The sequence below is a fragment of the Populus nigra genome, chromosome 13, assembly GCF_951802175.1.
Source record: "Populus nigra chromosome 13, ddPopNigr1.1, whole genome shotgun sequence".
NCBI lineage: Eukaryota > Viridiplantae > Streptophyta > Magnoliopsida > Malpighiales > Salicaceae > Populus > Populus nigra.
In genome coordinates, this window is record NC_084864.1 from 9508143 (window position 1) to 9530252 (window position 22110).

At 29.9% G+C, this 22110-nt stretch overlaps 1 protein-coding gene across 1 annotated transcript in view; it reads left to right on the plus strand.

Moving 5' to 3' along the window:
* LOC133670868 (binding partner of ACD11 1-like) overlaps positions 1-22110 on the plus strand; it is a 44911-nt gene that overhangs the window by 18437 nt on the left and 4364 nt on the right. The window lies entirely within an intron of this gene.

A 22110-nucleotide genomic window follows, 5' to 3' on the forward strand; every position in this document is an offset into this window, starting at 1 on the left:
AGTTTAGTCTTGAATTCCTTATAGTGAGCATTCAATTATGTGTTTGAAATTAGTCGTTGATACGGTTCAGTATATGGTTCAGCCTTGGATTTTTCATGATGGGTTTTTACATAGGGATGCATTTGGACATATTGAGATTCTTATGGATGATGGGTCGACCAATTTTGTTTTGGTGGGTAATTCAGTCAAATCGGGATAATCTAAGCATGAGATGTTTTTGGACAGCAAAAAAATTTATTTGGAGTGTACTTTGGGTCTGATTTAGTCCTTATTAATTAATATATGTTTGGGCCACATGGAATCCAAAGTTGGCTTGAGTTAATTAAGATGTTTGGATCAGATCAGATTTGTTTAAGGTTGATTTTTTAATTCTACAAGTACTTAAATCAACAAATATTCTCCTAAAATTCAAGGAAATTTCGTTCATTATTTTTCCTATTATTTAAGAGAATATTTAACAACAAATAAGGAAGTTTCTTAGTCAACAAAAGGATGCTAAGAGGGGGCTGCTAGATTTGATTTTCTAAGCTTGGAATGATTAATTAATTATTCTCTTAATCTAGGAAGGAAACTAAATTGGCATATATAAAAGAGAGATTTTTTTTCATTAATTATCCATGTAAAATAAAGAAATCAAACACAACAAGGCGAGAAGACTTCAGAATTAATTCCACATTCAGATTAGATTTCCTAGTTTATTTGAGACTTCTTAGAGGTGACAAATCTAATTCTAGCATATCTAAGATATTAATTTTAGATTTTTATTATTTTCTTCTTAATCATTGGTTTATTATTACTTATTTAGGTCAATTTTGTAAGTGAGATCAAATCATCATTAGAGTTATTTGAAGCATTATATAAGTGTTTTGTATGCTAAAAATAGGGGGATGAGTTTATGAAATAAACTTGTATTTTGCGTAAAATAACACGTTATCTTTGTTGTGACAAAGATCAAAGGTATAGCTAACCTTGTGACAAACATCATTTGATTAAATTTTAATAGTGTTGGTGCCTTAAGATAGGTTTTCAGTCTATCACACTTCTCAAACCTAATTTTTAGCTTCCTTGATGAAGTATCATCTTTGTTGGGGGTTGCTTGACCATGTGATCAAGAGGTTCACATCAATTGGTATCAGAGTTAGGCTCCGGAATCAGGTTATATCCTTCTCATTTTTGTTATCTATTTGTTTAACGCCAGTTTCTCTTCATCTGTCATCTTTTTATTTCGGGTCAGTACTTGTTTTTCTTTCTTGTGTTTATTTTTCTTATTCTGTGTTTATTGTGTTCTATTTAGAGAGAAAAAAAAAGAAGCAATCAGAAAATGTTATTTGGGCTAAGTCAAGGTTGTATCACATCTGTGTTGCGGCAACATATGAAAACTTATCGCAATTAACTTAAAATGTATATTTTGTTTATTTGAGGTCATTTGGATATATTTTTCTAGAATCGGGTTTTGTCTTGCCATAACGAGTCTGTTTTACGTTAGCTTTCAAAACTTAGATTTGCAATTTTGAGTCTAAAATAGTGTTCTTCATGTTGTAAACTCTATTCATGTTGTGTCTTTGTCTTCTTCTTTTTTTTTGTTTTTTTTTCTATTTGTGTCATGTATTCAGCAATGGAGAAGGAATGAAGAAGGATTCTAGCTCAAGGATGCGAAAAACTAAGCCATGGTTTGAGGTTTTTAAAATAAGTTGATAAGTGTAGAAGATTATTCTACAAACTTCAAGCTTCATGGAAAAAGAAGATACAACGCCAAAAAAAGAAAGATGAAGGAGAGCTATTGTAGTTATCATTCAAAAGTATGTACAACATGCTTATTTAAAGTTCTTATCAGTCCCTAATTCCATATAGTGTTATTGGATTCCTTATAATGAGCATTCAGTTATGTATTTAAGATTGATTGTTGATATGATTTGGTATATGGTTCAACCTTAGGTTTTTCATGATGGGTTTTTACTTAGGGATACATTTAGTCAGATTGAGGTTCTTATAGATAATGGGCTTGACCCAATTTTTTTGGTGGGTAATTCGGCCAAATCATTATTAGTTATGCATGAGATGTTTTTGGGCAACAAAGAAATTTTATTTAGAGTGTATTTTGGGTTTGATTTGGTCTCTATTATTAAGTATGAGTTTTGGGTCACATGTGGTTCAGAGTTGGCTTGGGTTAATTAAGATGTTGGGATAAAATTGGATTTGTTTGGGGTTAATTTCTTAATTTTACAAGGATTTAAATTAACAAAATGTTCTTCTAAAATTCAAGGAACACATAACTGAATGCTCATTATAAGGAATCCAAGGCTGAACCTAAATTATATCACATTGTTACAAAATTCATTTGGGTTATCAATAATGGCGCAACCTAACTTGTAAAAAGGTCTGAAAAATTATTGGTTAATTGTAGCACCCCATAACATTTAAAGGGAACACACACACACACACACAACCATAAGAACTGCCTTAAACATAATTTCCATCAATTTCATTAAAAAACGCATTGATACATAATCTCTATTTACACTTTTGTGTGAGTACATCACTTTCCAATTTATTTACATGAAGTTTATTTACAAACATTCTTCAAACCATACAAAAACCTATTCAACATAGAAAAAGAACTAAGTAACTCAATAATGCTTCGTGGGAAGCTATGATCTCCTAAAGAGAATTCCTGCAGAATATACAAAATCACGAAACCCATAATGAATATTAGTGTCATCAAGATTACTAACAATTATCAATGATATAAGCAAAATCAATTTCATTAACTTTCATAGATACATCAATCTATGTTAGATTCTAATTTAATACAATTCCATTAATCTTTGATGAACTTTTTTTTTTATCATTGCACTCATTTAAGTATCATAGTCACATCATAGTTACTCTTGTTCACAACATGTTTACTATGTTTAGTTTCTTCAAACACAATTAATTTGTACAATTGTATATATTTCATAACCATATTTGGGTCATATCATTGTTTCAATTCACAATACATTTAATTTATGAAACTTTTTGTTTTACAAACATGTTTATGTCCTTTCAGCTTCTCGAGTATTTAATTTTTTCCAACCAACACTCATGTTATTTTAACTCATTATATACCATTTTGACTTCCCACGTATGATTCATTTCAGATATATATTCATGTACTTTTAACACATATCTTGCTATTTTAGCTTTTTATATGATTATTTGCCTAGTTTAATCTCATGTAATCAATATTTATCATAATCATGGTTCATCATTTCATTTCTTTTTCAGATAGACCATGTTTTTATCCTTCACATTATTTTTTACTACTTTTAAAAAATATTTAAGCCATGCATTTTACCTTAATTTATTTCTTTCAAATGGAAACTTTTCTAATTTAATGAAATTTGGTAGAGTCTCCCCTAAAAATTAAATGATCCCTCGTGTTAACATCAACAATCCACAAATATTCCAAACAAATCCATAATCCTACCATCCTAGACCTTTACCATTACATTACTAATCATGAATAAAATTCAGCAATAGTATAACAAAATATATACACCTCTATTTTATTTTATTAATCCATAATTAACACTTTAATATAAATACACCATTTTATTCTATTAGTCAACTATTTGACTCCATCCAATGATCCATTGATAACCCGACAAGTCAATCACACTGATTCCATCGAGCAGTTTAGTCAACCAAGTATCTTGATAGTTAATTACATTGACAGCACTAGCTCCCACTAATGACAACTAGTCAATTAAATATCCCAGTAGTCAATTACATTGACATCACTAGCTCAACTCTAGACAACTAGTCAAATTAAATGCGGGTCATCAACCTCGTTGATGCCACTAGAATTAAACATGTCAGCTAGTCAAATTTAAATATGTCATTCATCAATCTCGTTGATGCCATTAGTCCTAAACGGGTCGGCTAGTCAAATTAAATATCTTTGTAATCAATTTTGATTTATATAAAGATGTCCATTATTACGGTTGATCACAAATTATATATACATACACATTTCTAGCCTTATAAGCATATTTGAATCATCATTTTTTTTCTATCTATACACAGCATTCATACTATAATAATATTTCTCTTGCCCATAGGTAATATTTTTCATGATATAATGTAGTATAAAATACATATAATTTCTATCGTATTTTTGCATTAAAATTTTTTAAATAATTAAAGAAGTAAGGGGGCAATCCTTACCTTAATTTTCTATTCCACATCTCCTCGTATAACATGTAATCTTCCGGTTGTGCATCCTACACACCCCAATGATATAAATTTAATACCTCGTTTAATCATCAAATACACATAGTTAATCCATTTATAAATGTTAACACCACCAATTACAAATTCAACCATAGAGATTTCTATTCATTTTAACACTTATCGTTTGATTGTTTTGTAATTCATCTAAATGTTCACATATTATGTCAATTTTCAAATGACTTAATTTTTCATCAACAAATTCCAATATCTAATTAACTTAATTTTTCATCAATGAATTTTAATTATTCTTTACTTGACCTTTGATCATACCTAGTATCCCCATCTTAAACACATTAACAACCATTTACATATTTAAAGTAACTAATATAAACACCGCACATGCAACTAAAACATGAAAATCATCATCACATCATTCACAAAATAATTTCAACATGCAATCAACATATTTAGCTTTTAAGACAACATAAATTAATCAAATTATCATGATTAACTTATCAAATTTCATAAAATTCTCTAAACTAAGAATTTGACTAATTTCATCACTCATAATTTGTCATAATTTCCTTAACATAACCTCAACCATATTTCTTCCAACCATATAATATAATACACATTCTCATTTAGAAATTTCAACATCAAGTTTCCAAAGCTAATTCCTATACTTTCTAGACACATATCACCACGTGTCAAGTATCCATTTAATTAAGAAGTCTACTTCCTTTATAATTTCTAAAGCTTCTGCATTACACCTTAAGCATTCAATATCACATTCTCTCAAATTTCATATCCACTATTTCCCCCCAAACACATACCATTTGTAATTCACATATCCAACTAAAAATCTTTCTTAAACACATACTTATACCAAACACTTATCCTATATCATGATTCTCACATAAACATGTTAAGTTAAAATACAATTTCACAAGATTCTACTCAATTTTTCCATCCCATTCTTCCCATAATATTAACTCAATTATGAAAATCATTTATTCAACCAAAAATTCACCTTAAGTATATACACTTAGACTTGCAAAGTGTATTAACACATGTTATCACAAAACTTCAACAAAATTCTTCTTCTTTTCCTAACATCTTCCATGGCCAGCCATAACACAACATACCTATTGGTTTATTTCAATTTTATTCTTTGAATTAATCCTTATTATCATACATTTCATGCCAATTAATCATAATATCAACAAGTAACATTTAATGATAACTCTTTTCAAATTCAATATAATCATTTTTAGCATAACATATCCAAATTTCGGATAAATCAAATGGTTTCTAAATTGGAACAATACCGAACTAGCTTGAAAAATTAGGGACCTACTATTTAGGAAGAACAATTTCTAGCCGGAGTGTTTGTTTTTTATCTCCACCATTCAAACTTTAAAGTACATCTAGATGAACAACTTATAACGATTCTAGCTCAATCCAATAGTGGAAGGAGAAGAAAATATCCAGTGACTGAGAATGTGCAGAAACGTGTTTTTCCATAAATATTTTATTGGCCATATCTCTCAAACATAGCATGATATTGCAAATCCATCTAGTTATAATGTAAAAGACATTGATAAGAACATATACCCAAAACAAAGCCTAATCCAATAATAGACGGCAGAGATATGGCTGCCAAAGTGCCTATTTTCAATGTGTTTTCTCTCAAATACCAACTCATTCTCACCTAAAGTTCTCAATCATCGTTGAATCCCTTAAATATTTTAGAGAAGATGAAGGCTTTACAAGCCATTTTCATGGTTGCTAGGTTTCCAGCTGTAACAGCCTTTTAAAAAATATTTTTTTATTGCCTTATTGACTAATTTACCCCTCACACACACACACACACACACACACATATATCAACGATCAATGTTTGTCGTGCATAAAATCATACATTATTTTACTTAAAGTTCCACTCTATTTTTATTAATGTATAACTATTTTAACCTCAATTTGTAAAAAAATTCCCTTCAATAATTATTTTACCCGAGTAGAGAATTTACGTGATTCATCACTAGGTTGACATTTCACATATCAATTTATTAATTTATTCCATCCAAAATTTAAATTAAATTACAAAAGTTTTCATCTTTGTCTATAATATTTTTCCTTCTTAATTATCTTTTCTCAATCGAAACTTGTTGTTTCTAGCATTAATTTACCAGTTTTAGACAGGAGGTTTGCATTTATTCTCTCACTTAATTTTATTAATTCACACAACCATATTGCCTTCATTCTCTTGGAAAATCTGGTTTGAAAGTATAAAAATTCAAAATATGCTATTAGTTCACTCAGCCCTATTGTCTTCATTCACTTGTTCACCTATAAATGTCTGATTTGAAATTCAATTGCTCCATCTTAAATATGAAAATTCATAAATTGATCAACAATAATGATATCTTAAACTAGCATTTCTAAAATAATTATAAATGTAGAATCAAATATATGTAAAATAAACTACAAATTCATCATTAAAAAATAACAAAACAACATATAATACTATACATAACCAACTTTATCTATCCTCTTATAAGTTTATCTTAAACTAATATTAGCATGAAATATATCAACCAATACATAAAAGATAAAACTCCTCGTTTACGTTATGCCAATTGAACAAAGTGACAAAAATGTATAATTATGTTAATTCTCAATACTTGGGGCCTATCACACTTGACATTATAGTGAACCCATAAAAATAAATTTGGCTTTTTTTTTAGAAATAGGGTAAAAATGGAAAGAAAAGTTGCTACCTAATATTATAGTCACTAAAAACCCTAGTTATTCTTCATAGATCTAAGGTAAGAGATTATACTAAAGGAAAGATATTATTACTTTAAAGTATCTTACTTATAATAAGTTGCATTGTTGCATTACTAATTTTATTTTATTCTAATGGTTTGTTGTGTCAAATTTACCAATGGTCTATCTACATGGATCTATTATGATGAGTTAAACCCGGGATAGGTTTTGTGCTTATCCATTCTAAAGTCCTAGTTATTTTTGTCACTTTCAATTTGTTTGGTGAATTGACATCTTTATACCTATTTACTCCGGATCATGACTTATGACTATCGTTAGTCTATGAAGCCATATGAGTGAATAGTTGAGTGAGTTGATGTTGAGCTTATTGAACTCAGCTCAAATCTTAGAAAAAAATGTTGCTAAATATTTTGTTTATGCGAAGAAGGTTTATAGATAATTACTTATTCAGATTTATTTATCCTATAGTACTAGGGTTCACTCATAATTTTTGCTGAATAGGATATTTCATGCCCTAGTCCTAGAATATACAAGCATTATGCATTCTAGGTTGATCTATTTAGAGGTATTACTCTTGATTAAGAAAATAATACTCTAGATTAAAACTCAAGTGTCTTTGATGAATATTAGCCTGAAGGGAGAAATTAATACTCATGATCGATACTTAAGTGTCATCAGTGAATATTAAATTAAAAATTTTAATGATAAAAACATGTTTCAAAAATAAAAATAAAGTAGGGGTGTTATTCCATAATAATATTCAAAGTAATAGTTCATTGCGAGTTTATTTACTTCAAATATTATGGATGAATAACAAAAAATATTTTATGCAATTTAAAAAGAGGAGATTTTTAGGATTTTGGAATGATGGGTTTTAAAAACTTTTTAATATGGGCAAACCTTTTATAAATACATGTAATATGATAAATACTTTTTACCTTTCCTTTTTTTTAAGGAAAAATAGGAAAATCAATAATTAAAATCACATATATGAATTCAAAAGGAATGTAAGAATGTATTTTCAAAATGTATGAGGTTTGGCCATGTACAAAACTAGCATTTACCAAAAAAGAAGAGCAGTCATTATTTATTTTAATTATCACACAAAGCTAAAGCACATTTATCAAAAGAGAAGAGCATGTCATTATTTATTTTATCACACAAAGCTAAAGCATGCAGCGTTGTCGAGAGGTTGTTTGGCACTAGAAAGAAAACTAGGCAACCATGTCTTTTTCTAAAAAATATCCATGCTAAAATCATATAAAAACAACAAGGATGAAGACACAATCACATAGACATGCACATACAAAGAAATAAATGCATCCTAGTGAAATAGACCCATAACCATGCTAAGAAACCACAAGTTCAAACAAATAAAACTGAAAGACTAACCTTCCTGCCTTATTGTTCTTCACATGCTCTCAAACCAACAATGTTATGCAAATACAAAGACCTAAAACAACTATCTCTTCTCTTTCTAAAGCAACCTGAGGCTCTTCTTTACAAAAACTAGACCTACACATACGTAGGAACTAAGAACCCATGGGTAAAAAACTACTTCAATGTTAACACAGCAAGAGAGCCAAAGATGTCCACTAAGAAAACACTTGCTCACTATCACTAACAACCCTTTACCTAAAACCTTTCTCAACAGCCAGCTGACCTTTAAGGGAACTGCCCCCTAAAGCTAAAATGAGAGCATCTACAACTAAAGACCAGGAAACCAAGGAAAGCAACACCTTTCAAAACCATCAGACTTTCACACATATTCCCTTTCATACCCAACATGGATTCAAAATAGAGTGTGAATGGTAAAATGGAAATGAAACACATCAAAGCCACTTGTTGTCAAACATGTTTGACAAGGTTGTGAATGAAAACTGGATATAAGAGTTATACATTAAAGCCAATGGCTTAAACTAAACAAATAGATGTGATAAAAAAGAAAAAAAGAAAAAGAAAGACATTATCAAGACCCTAACAAAATGAAGTATAATAAAGGATCTCACAAATCATTACAATAAGGTATGCTATGAAGGAAACGAATTATACCTGCATTTCTTCAATTCCTTAGCTAAGAATTTATCGTTGCTATGCCACCACAAAGGTTGTTCCTAACGCAAAAAGAATGGGTTCCTGATTATGGCTTCAAAACTAAGCTAGTCCTTTTCCTTCTCCCCTTCTTCATTCTTCTTCCTCTCTTTACTTGCTCATTTTCCTTGTTATGTGTATCTCTTGTTGCTTTCATACTCTCGATTTTTTTCTCTTTTTTTTCTTGAGATAGGTTTTGAAGAGCCTTTTTATAGATAAGGATGGGTCCTTTTGGGTCTTTGAGGTGGCAGGATAAATTCCCTTGATTTATAAGAAGCAATCACAACCATTACTTACAGCTCATGCTCCTTTTTTGTTTTGGCTGATTGGGGCTGTGTTTTGTAGGGTTTTTTAGGAGGTCAGGTGTGAGGCTTGTGGTGTTATTTATCCTTATTGCTAAGGGACGATAGGAATGGGGAGGGCATGAAATAGGGTGCGAGGCGAGGTTCTCACAGGCTGGCTGGGCAGAGTTGAAGGAGATAATGAAAAGTGATTCATCGTTTTAAGGTCCACTTAAAGTGAACGACATGTCACCTTGGATTTGGGCAAAATTAGGGTTTCGTTTGACACATCATTCCTGGTTAGGGTCTTCTAAAAACATGTCATCTCTAGCTCTTAAATTAAGATTCTTTTAAAAAATCTAGAATATTCCCTGAATGACTGTTTCCTTCCAATTTTAGTTTGTGATTTATCAAAGTTGCAATTCATTTTCCAATTAGGTTTTATTTTTTTAAAATCCTTTCATTTTAACCTTTGATCATTATTAATTGGGTTCTCGAATTTTAGTTCACTTTGTGATATGGCCCTTGGTTCTTCAAATTATATAATTTTGATCCAAATTGGCTCAAGATTAAAAAATTATCTTCAATTGAGTCCTTGATTAAATCAATTTTGTCTTCTAACTTTGACGTTTTTTCATTTCAATCTTAGACTTTTAATTCGTTGATTTTTGGTTAGATCGGCTTTCTATTTTAAATGTTTTTCTTCAATTAAGCCCTAATTGAACCATGTTATACCTTCTAAGTTTCCAACAACTTCATTTTCATCCTTTACTTTTTAATTTATGCAATTTAGCCCTAAAATTTAAACTTTCTCTTTAATTATACCTTTAATTGATTGACCTAGAATTCAAACTTTGTCAACTAATTCATTTTGATCCCTACTCTTCCTATTTGTGCAATTATGACTGATTTCACCCCCCTTCCAATTCTCTTTAGTAAAATTCTAGATTATATATCCATATAAATTTCACTATGTAACACCAATACTATTTTCTACTATGATTGAATTCATTGCATGTTCAATTCTTGGTAATTTTTTTTGTATACTATACTCTATCATGTTAAATTGGTAATCTATCGAAAATTCAGCAAAGTCTCTCTTTTTCATTAACAATCTCTAGAGTCAACATTAAACAATCCCACATAATACAAAGCAATCATCAAGGTCCATCCATTTTAAACCATTTTCCATTTCACTAGACATTATAATTTGGAATGTTAACAATTTCTTGTATCCATGCAAATGATATGTATTTCAAAAATCAATGTACATAGAATTCTCACGAGAAATGAATAAGATGTAACTTCCTTTAACTTAATTAAATTAGAACTTAAGTCTAAAGTATAATTTAAAGCTTAAAATAAAATAATATAATTAAGTTTGATTAACATCCACTACTTAGCCATCCAAATTAGTAGCCTTGAGAAGACATTAGTTACAAAATATAACATATGTTTAGTTTACTAACATCCTAGTACAAAATGAGATACATATTCAAAATATTTCTTACAGCTAGACTATGTAAGGCATCAACTCAACTTGGTCTTACGGTATAAGATATGGCCTTGCACAATATTTATAGTCATTAATCTTTTAAACTAGTTATAGATGGAATGCGTGGATCTCACACCTTTATCACTCAACAAGTACTTCAATTAATTCATGATCCATTTTGATGTGTTATAGGTAAGTGATGTAATATATAAACTCTTTGACATGATATATAGTGTGACACAATCACCTTATATTGTTGACTATAAATCTTAATGTTAGCCTCTAAAAAAGCAAAAAATGATAAATATTAGTATGATTGTGAAAGGCTAATACCATGGACTATTAACATAGTTAAATGTTATTATTCCTACCTATAATTGTAGAAATGACTTATTAAAAGGACTAAATATAAAATTATAGTCTTCAACTTATTGACTATGGGATCCACCCTACTAGTGGACTACTTGTGAACTTGATGCACTACTTGTGAACTTGATGCAATATGAGATGTTTTTTAGTATTGTTTTAGAAAAAAATTGTGTTTTTTTTTTTTTGCATTTTTTTATTTACAATAAGTTTGTAAAATTTCTTAAGGATTTGACAAATATTTCAATAACTCAATTTTTTTCCTCTGGAAATTAATGGTCTGCATTATGGTATAAATGTTGGCCCTACAAGTAGACTGATATTTAAATATCAAGAGTTTACTAGAAAATTCTCCGAATTATTTTGAATATTCATTAATTTTAATTGAGAGTATTTTTTACCACAATATACTAGTTATGGAAAATATTTTTGCATTCTAAGATAGGTGAACTCTGTCAGGGCATCCTACCACTAAGATTAAGTGGTCTTCAAAGACGATGTCAAATTCACTCTAACGAAGCCTCAAAAATTGTTAACTCAGACATCAATGGCGATACTTATTTCACAAAACCACTAATCTTTTTATGTGTTCACACTTCAAGCCTTATCAGTGGGTTCTTATCAAAGGTTGGTCACATTTCTCTCAAGATCAAAATGCTAAAAATAATCTCTTTGGTCTCCAAGTTTGGAAAAACCACCAAAACCTTTAAAAGCAAAGTTTGTTGCAAAACCACCATTGAAAAACCAACATAGGTAAAGAACTCATAACTATAAAACGTACTTCAGAACCCTGTCATTTTGATTAAAAGGTTAAACTTTGATCAATCTATGTTTGAACCCATAAAAAACCCTAGCAAAACCTTATAAATACCTCCTTGAAAAGTTAGAGCAGGGAGGTGAAAAAAAAAGGAGAAAAGACTGATAAAGAAACTCTAAGTGTGAAGGTTTAAGAGCCTAGCACAAGGATTTCTTAAGCTTTAAAAGGCCAATAAGCTTGTGGAAGAAATACTTTACAAGGAAAGCAAAGAGGGTAGTAGCTACTCTAAAAGCTTGAAGGTATGCTTTCCAACCTAAAAATGGAGTCCAATGGACTACTTGAGTGAATTTTTTTTTAATGTCATCTAGTCTATATTTATGTTTACAAACATGAAAATAAGGTTTATAATGTTTGGCAAGTAGTGTTGTGGTTTCCCTTTTTGTTACCATGATAGTTTGATTTGTTTTCTAAAGTTTTTTTTGTTGTTGATGTTTTAGATGTAATAAAAGTTTTCTATTTAAGTTGTTTTTTTATATAAAATAATGTTGTTTTAGTTTAACTTAAGCAATACATGTTGAAGCAATGATATTCATCCTAGATTCGCTAGGTTTGTTTATGATGAAAATGAGTCTAAAGAAACCAATTTTGAATCTATATTGAATGAACATGTAGGTAGTTTTAAGTTGATAATTTTTGGATGTGGAATATCTTGCATAATCTGGATGATTTGATATTGTTTATTGTTTCTTTGATTCAAATATGCTTGGTTATGGTAATGTGATTTATTGTAACTAAGAAAGCATGTTTTAAAGGCCTAAAATGTCAGTTATGGGTTTGATATTGGCTAGTTTTATTTATAAGCATTTTCTAGGTTCTAAGGTAGTGTTCTTCGTGTCTTGGGAAGAACATTCCCTTAACTCCATGATTTAAACTAGTTTTGGTCCAATTCTTTGCATAAAATCCTTCGGGTGACTTTATTAGTCAATAGTCTACGGTTTATTTGCATCAATATATAACCTTTGACAAAATTATAGTTTTTAAGTGATAATTGAAGTGCATGAATGTTAAATTATTGATCCTTGCATGATTTTTAACATGTTTGTGTCCTTAGTTTGTCCATATCTAGCCTGATTTCAAATATACGTTGTTAGGTTCATGTTGAATGTTCTTCATGCTCTTTGTTTTTATGGGTTTTGATCCGTTTTAATGAAACGTTTTTAAGTTTGATTTCATTTTGGATTTTGGTTTTGGTTTTTTTTTTCAAGTCAAACTAGTAGACTTTGGTTTGGTTTATGGTTGAACCAAAAGTTTCAAGTCAACCCGGTTAGATAAAAATCAGGTCAAAGGTTAAAACCATGATTGGCTAACAATGTTTTTACTAAAGGTTTTTTTTTGTATAAGGGTGTGTTTAATAAACACCCTCTAAACCTATTTTGATAGTTTTGGTTTTAGAGAAAAATAGGTTTTTGACAAATATGACCTTAAAAAAATTGATTTCTGCTTGTTGCATATGACATAATCCTTATAAAAAATACATTTTATTTATAAGAGAGATATATGTTTTTTTAGCATTGTTTTATAAAAAACTTTTGATTTTTTTTATTTTTATTTACAATAAATTTGTAAAGTTCCTTAAGAATTTGACAAATATTTCAGTAACTCATTTTTTTTTCTCTAGAAATTAATGGTCAACATTATGGCATAAATGTTAGCTCTACAAGTAGACCGATATTTAAATATTAGAAGTTTACTAGAAAATTCTTAGAATTATTTTGAATATTCATCAATTTTAATTAAGAGTATTTTTCACCACAATATACTAGTTGTGGAAAACATTTTCACATTCCAAGATAGGTGAATCATGTCAGGACACCTACATAGATTCTTCCTATAAGAATTTATCTGATCATATGAGCTCATAATAAATTCAAAATGTCAAATTTATTCATGAGCATAAATCTTTGTTCTAAGTTATAGATGAACTACCAGTTAAGAATCCATCAACACCTTTAAACCACATCTATATCACACAATGCAGTTTACCTCAGGTTTTATTTGCTAGGAATGCTAATACTTTTCATAACCACAATCAATCATTTACTTTGAAATTTCAAATAAGACTAATCCACAAAGGTTTCCTAGTGATCCAAAACTAAACAACTATGTGGCGAATCTTTAACCCTGACTTCCCGCCATACCGTGCGCACAGGTGTGACAAATAGCAACATATCACACTTAATTTCATTAATTCATATCTAATTAATTCAATTGGACAATATTCTAAATTATAGCAATAATTTTAAAATTCAACGTAAATTATATTTGATCTAATTTTTACCTAATTGATATTATATATAGCATCAATTGCAACATATCACACATAATTTTATCAATTCATATCTAATTGTTTCAATTGAAAAACAAAATCCCAATTATAGTCAATGGTATCAAAATTCAAAATAAACCAAAGAAATTTCCTCCTTAGATCCACTAATTTCGAAATTTCCGTCAGGTCAAAGAGAGTATATAAGCAAAATGCTTATAGAACCTTCGAGATGCTAATTACAATTAGCTTACTCGGGTCGATCTAGTTGAGAGGAAAATATTGATGATATAAGCACTCGGGTATACAAGTTCATGAAAGCCTTTCGGTGTGCTGCCCATTAAAAAAAAAAAAAAGGCACTGATCAGTGAGGGTTGGATTGCGGTTGTGGTGTACATTATCTTTCCATGTTCAAATTAATGTTAGGGTGTGTTTAGAATTATAACAGTGGTAATGATTTAAAAAAAAAATTATTTAAAAATATATTAAAATAAAAAATTATTTTTAATATCAATATATTAAAACGATTTAAAAATATATTAAAATTTATTTTAAATAAAAAAATGTTAATTTTTTTTTTTAAATACGAGTTACATCATACCTAAACATAGAAACAATAAAACACCAGGAAACAACTTGCCTTTACGGACGACTCTGGTCTGCAAGGACAAGCCACGGAGCTCTTCCTTAATTTCTCAATAATCCAAAAAGAAACACAGTAAACTGTATACAGAAGTCCCACCACCATTTGTGCTATGTTCCCTTTTTTTTTTTTACTATATAGTGTCCTCATAACCTAATGTAAGAATTTAAATTTAAATTTAAATATACCAAAACCTGTTACAAATTTAAATTTACAACAACTTCGTGATGAATAATTTTTCATGGCAAACAACCAATTTCAGACACAAAACTATATATTTTATTATTTTAAAAAAAAATCAGTCGTCGTAGACTTGAAGTTTTGGTGATAATTTGTGACCCATTTGTATAAAATAGTGATAAGATTTTGACCAGTTTGAAATAATTAATCTTCATAAATTAAAAAATAATTAGTAATAATAATAATTATGATTATGATTTTTCTAAAATAATTGGTTTTCCTAAAACAATTAATAATCATGATTTTTAACTAATTGTTAGTAATATTAATTGTTATTGATATCATTGTTTTTAGAGATTAATTAGCACCATCATCGTTTTTAATATAAATTGTAAACTAATTCTTAATTAATCAATTTTGATGAGAAACTCAATTGAAGAGCCAAGACTGCTCGTCACGCTTAAGCAAGCTAGGCTTAAGGCCTTGGAGTCGAGGCCTATTCTTTTCTAAAAGAAAAAAAACCTAAATAAGGAAATTCCAGAACCACAAACCTACCCACGCTATAAATAAGTACCCTTTCTTATACAGTGAACACACGAACAGATCATGCAGCAAACCCTACTCAAATGGTGAAATTACAATTCAACTGCTTAATATTCACCTGCTCTGTTCGCTCCAAGCATGTTTCTCACATTCCACCACTATTGATGACTCGGTGTTAATTTTGGTGAGATATATCACCAATAAACTTTCAGTCTTGTCCATCAACTAATGGTAACTCACGTCCAACTAGAGAAGCTAGGATATCGGCAACAATGAAGTTTGATTTTCCGTTTCGATTTCCTTGCTTTTTTGTTGCAGTGAATGGCGGTGTTTATGTCAGGGACTCCTAAAGATTTGGCTAGAGAGAGGAGATGCATCTTTCCATAGTGAAACAAATATAGGTGCATGGTGGTCAAATGAAGGAGAGATAACGGTTGGATTCACCATCATTGAGGAGAGAGAAGAAGAAGAAAGTTAGATTCAATTGTGGCGCCATCCGTAGCTGATATGTGAGCTTAGTTAATTGGATAGTTTATTTCATGTCTAATTTGTTTTATTGACCAATTTTGAATTGGCAAACTCTACTTTCACCATAAAATAACTGTTTTTTTTTTTTTTGGAAAGCTTGTTTTTTACATGATAGTAGAGTTTTTTCTCTCGATTATTTTTTTAAAAAATCATTTTTTATCTAGAAATATCATTTTTTATTATTTTTTTTGGTCACGAGGCCGAAAACATGTTATGAAATATGACCTCTCTTTATAATGCTTATAAAGAAAAGTCATTGAAAAATTTATTTTTTTTTACTTTTCATAATAAGATCGTAAAGATAAAAAAAGGAGAAAATATACAAAGAAATAGACACAAAAACATTCATGTTGGGACTAGGGGTGAGCAAATTCGGTTCGGTTCGGTTTTTATCTAAAAAACTAACCAAAATCAAAATTTAAAAAACTAAAAAATTCAAACTGGAACCGAACCGGAACCAGTTCAAACCGACCGGTTTCGGTTCGGTTCGGTTCAGTTTTTTTAACAGAAAAACCGGAAAACATGTGTTATTATTATTTTGGGCTTTTCTAGGCTTTTTGGGCTTTCTAATGGGCTCTCTGATGGGCTTTCTAATTAATGTAAATATTATCTAATTTTGTTACAAAATTCTATAATATATTTAATATTTTTTCACTAAATATTCATTTATATTAAATTATTAGTGTCAATATTGTGTTTAATATGTTGCAAGTCTTTCTAATATTTGTGTTTTGGACTCCTCTCCTGCATCAAAGTTTAAATAACACACACCAAATTAAAATTAAAATTACAAAGCATTGCCTTCAAAAGGGCTTAAAAAGAAACAACAAATAACAATGCCATAAAAAATAAAACACTTCATACAAAAAATATAAATCTTCATTGTGCACATTATCCCCATCAAAAAGCATATCAAGATGACAAGAACATTGCACTTTGATTCCGTAATACCATTGACATCAAAACCTGAAAATCAAGATCTAAAATTATAACATGATAAAATAAATTATAACATGTAAAAATAAAAAGTAGTATTTTACCATCAAAGTAACTGTTGAACTAATTATCATCCAATGCTACATGTAACTTTCCACCAAATTCTACAAAATAAAAAACTAGACATGTTAGATGATTGCAAACAATTTAATTAATAAATTACAAAATAAAAGGTGCAAGTTTCTAAAAAAAATTTTATCTGACTCAAGGTTTTCGTAGGTTTCAAGATCATTTATCAAGCTTCTTGATCCTTGATAAATTCAAAGAAATTATCAAACTAATAAAAACTTAAATATCAGGCAAAAACAAAAAATAAAATGGAAAGTAATATCAGCCAAAACATTACACAGAAACAATGAAATTAATGACTAAATAAGTAAATATAGGACACACAATCTAATTTCTAAAACTTTTGTTCCATATCACATGTCTGGTATGTACATAAGAAGGCACAGATCAGTTCATAGGCACCAAAACAACAAGAGTAGGAGAAAGGGAAGTGATTCAAACAACAAGAGATTGCAATAACACAAATAAACAGTCATGAAAATCACAAATACAATTAAACAACAAGACACAGTCAACATATATCCTCAAGTTTGAAGAGTACATATTTTCAAATCAATAAGAAAAGAAAAACATAATTTCTAATTTCTAAACACCCATAGGCACCAAAACTAGCTTCTCCAGGACAGGTGACCCAGGCTGCACAAGTTTCCTATTTAAAATGGAGTATCAATTAGATAATATTTAGTCATACACGAGACCAATCAAACCGGCAACTCTAATTGTTCATCAATACTCAAAAAAATAAACATTCCACCTCAGAGTAACACCAAGCTTTCAAAGATTTAATTCTTGTTTTTGTGTTTTCCCAGTGTTAACAGTGAGGATTGCCCATGTAGCAGCTACTTACACCAGACATTTGATATGGAACAAAAGTTTTAGAAATTAGACTGCCAACACCATTTTTAGTCATTAATTTTAGAAGTTTTAGAAACAATCACATCACACGTAATTAGTGACAGAATTAATGAAATTAATGACTAAATATAGGACACACAATCACATTACACATAAATGAATGAATGGCAATGCAGAGCTTTACCCAGAATACACATTACACACTACACAGAACACACAGAAACAGAATCATATAGAATACACAGAATGCACAAATAAAAATCATCCCTACGCTAATCACAGAATACACACTACACAGAACAATAGATTTATTAATGCAGAAAAAAATCAACCAAAATACACAGAATGCTCAAACTCTGGTGTTAAAAAAAAATCAACCAACAAATACACAGAATCACAAAGCATATGTTAAAAAAATAAAAATAGAGATTGACAGAAAAAAGAAATCATACCTGGTGTGAGTTAGGACACGATTCAAGGTCCGGTGTGAAAGAGGGAGGGACTGGTTTGCTAGATTTGAACTCTGGTGTTAAAAAAAAAAATCAACCAACAAATACACAGAATCACAAAGCATATGTTAAAACAAATAAAAACAGAAATTGACAGAAAAAAAATCATACCTGGTGTGAGTTGGGACACGATTCAAGGTCGGGTGTAAAAGAGAGAGGGACTGGTTTGCTAGATTTGAACTCTGGAGGTTCGGTGTGCCGGTGTGGTATGTGTCATGCGACTTGTGGCTGACTGGCTAGGTTGTTAGTTTTGAAGATGAAGATGGTGTGGGAGAGCCAGAGAGGGGTATGGATGAAGAATCAAAGATAGATTAACTTGGTTTTGTTGCAGAGTGAGTGAAAGTGTGAATCGTGTGAGAAGCGGCCGTGAGGATGAGGGAGCGGCTGCAAGGATAAGGAGTCGCTGGAGTGAGAGTGTCTAGGTCTAGGGTTATTTTTTTTCTTCGTATTTATAGTACCCTTTAAACCGAACCAGTTCGGTTCGGTTGGGGTTTTGCCGGTTTCAGGTTTTGAAAACCGAAACAGAACCGAACCGAAATTTTGTTTTAAAAAAATAATCGGTTGAATCGGGTTTTTTTTCGGTTCGGTTTTTTTGGTTATTTTTTCTCGGTTTACTCGGTTTCTCGGTTTTTTTGCTCACCTCTAGCTGGGATGACACAAAGCACATCAACAAGTAAATTATCACAATAAAAAACAAGTCAAATTAGGGAGCAAATCTAGGGTCGCCTAACCAGTTGAGCTACACCCTTCAGAGTATGGTTGCTGCAATCTTGAAATGCTTTCTTGGAACTGTTTTCAACGAACTTTAGACTTCAGAGTACCATTGCTTAAAGCTTCTTTTTAGTGAAGTTGTATTATTGATTATGCATTGAGTGCCACCACATTGCTGTTGTAGCTAAGCCTATTTGGAAGTGTGTTGGTTGCTTTTCAAAGTGCTTTTCACTCAGAAATATATCAAGATAATATTTTTTTATTAAAGTAATTCAGATCAAACATAAAAAGAGGCTAGAATTCTTAATAATCTGTTTATTATGAGTGCTTAAACCTAAATACAAATGAATTATATATAGGTTAAACTGAAAATATTATTCTACCCTTAATAAATAAGACTAGATAAATATTATTTAACATCTCCCCTCAAATTCACGATGCAGCAGCTACAAGCATCAAGAGTTTGCCAACTAAAAAACGAAAACGAGAGATGGAATGCGTCTTGGTAAAGAAATTTGCAATATGCAAGGAAGATGGAACAAAATGCAAAGTAATGGTGCCATGCTTGAGATGATGACGAGTAAGATGACAATTGATCTCAATGTGCTTAGTTCACTCATGAAAAACCGAGTTGTGAGCAATCTGAATAGAACTCTGGTTGTCACAATACATAGGAGTAGGATGAGAAAAGAAAACTCTCATATCAACAAGTAATTAAATAATTTCTTTGGTAGTAGATGTCATGGCAGAAGCTGAAGGAAAGTCGAAATACCAGATTTTGCAGAAGCGGAAGATAAAATATCACTCCAAAAAAAATTACAAAAACTAAAAGCAAATACCAAATTGTAAAAACTAAAGAGAAGACAAAATACCAAAACAATTGCAGAGAAAGAACAGAAATACCAAATTGTAGAAGTTGAAGGAAAGTCGAAATACCAGATTTTGTAGAAGCGGAAGACAAAATATCACTAAAAAAAATTGCAGAAACTGAATGCAAATACCAAATTGCAGAAACTGAAGAGAAGATGAAATACCAAAATAATTGCAAAGACAGAACAGAAATACCAAATTGCAAAAGTTGAAGGAAAGTCAAATACCAGATTTTGCAGAAGCGGAAGACAAAATATCACTCCAAAAAAATTGTAGAAACTGAACGCAAATACCAAATTGCAGAAACTGAAAAGAAGAAAAATATCAAAACAATTGCAGAGACAGAACAGAAATACTAAATTGCAGAAGCTGAAAGAAAATCGAAATACCAGATTTTACAGAAGCGGAAGATAAAATATCACTCAAAAACAAATTGTAGAAACTGAACACAAATACTAAATTGCAGAAACTGAAGAGAAGACAAAATATCAAAACAATCACAGAGACAGAACAGAAATACCAAATTGCAGAAGCTAAATAATCCAAAATAAAGGTTCAGATATTAATTCTTCAACCGCAAGCACAAAACTTGATCTTCATCCTTCATCTTTTAATTGGTCAAACAACCCATGTCTAATGTTTTGAAAAATGGATTTGAAGTTAAGCTTCAAAAGAATGCATTGAGCGTGCTGGAATATCTTATTGGGAATGAAGTGGATGATAATAACGATTTTGATACTAGCAATGACTCTGACATTGGTGAACATGATTTCTACAGGGGCAGCGAGTTCCATAAAATTAGTAAGCCAAGGGTTCGACCAACCAGGCTCTGATATTATGTTAAAGTAATTTAGATCAAACATGAAAAGAGGCTAAAATTCTCAATAATCTGTTTATTATGAGTGCTTAAGTTAACCTAAATACAAATGAATTATATATAGGTTAAACTAAAAATACTATTCTACCCTTAATAAATAAAACTAGATAAATATTATTTAACAAGCTACACCCCTCAGGGTATGGTTGCTGCAATCTTGAAATGCTTTCTTGGAATCGTTTTCAACGAACTTCAGATTTCATAGTACCATTGCTTAAAGCTGCTTTTTAGTGAAGTTGTATTATTGATTATGCGTTGAGTGTCGCCGCATTGTTGCTGTAGCAAGCCTGTTTGAGAGTGTGGTTGTGGTTGTTTTTCAAAATATTTTTCACTTAGAAATGTATCAAGATAATATATTTTTTATTTTTTAAAAATTATTTTTGATATCAACGTATCAAAATAATTTAGAAATACCAAAAATATATTATTTTAAAGTAAAAAAATTAAAAAAAAACTTAAATTTTAAAAAAACATTTTTAAAACATAAAAATAAACATAAATTTTTTTGAAAATGAAACCATTCCCTTTCCTGGTGAGATAATTTAGTGAGTTTGTGACAACGAAACTATCCACTACCACTTTGCTTTTTCTTTGTACTAAGTTGTAAGCTATTACTTTATGACACTGAATTTAGTTGGAGATTTGTAATGTTTTTAGATATCATAAAATGTATGCTGTTTGTTTTATTTCATAAGCCCAAAACATGTTAAATAATTTAAAGAATTGAAAATCTTTAAATTAATTTGTTTAGACAATTCAAACATAATTTAATTTCAAGCAATTACAAGAATATGCAAATTAATTAATTACCGAAATAAGGCGTTGATTAACATAAAAAATCATGGATTTTATTTAAAATAAAATAGTATTTAAATAAATACTAATAATTTCAAAAAAATATTTATTCTTAAAGCAAAATAAATTAAAATTTTAAATTAAAACATATAATAATCTACACCCAAAAAAAAATTATTATCATTACAATTACAATGTGTTCTATTTTATCTGATA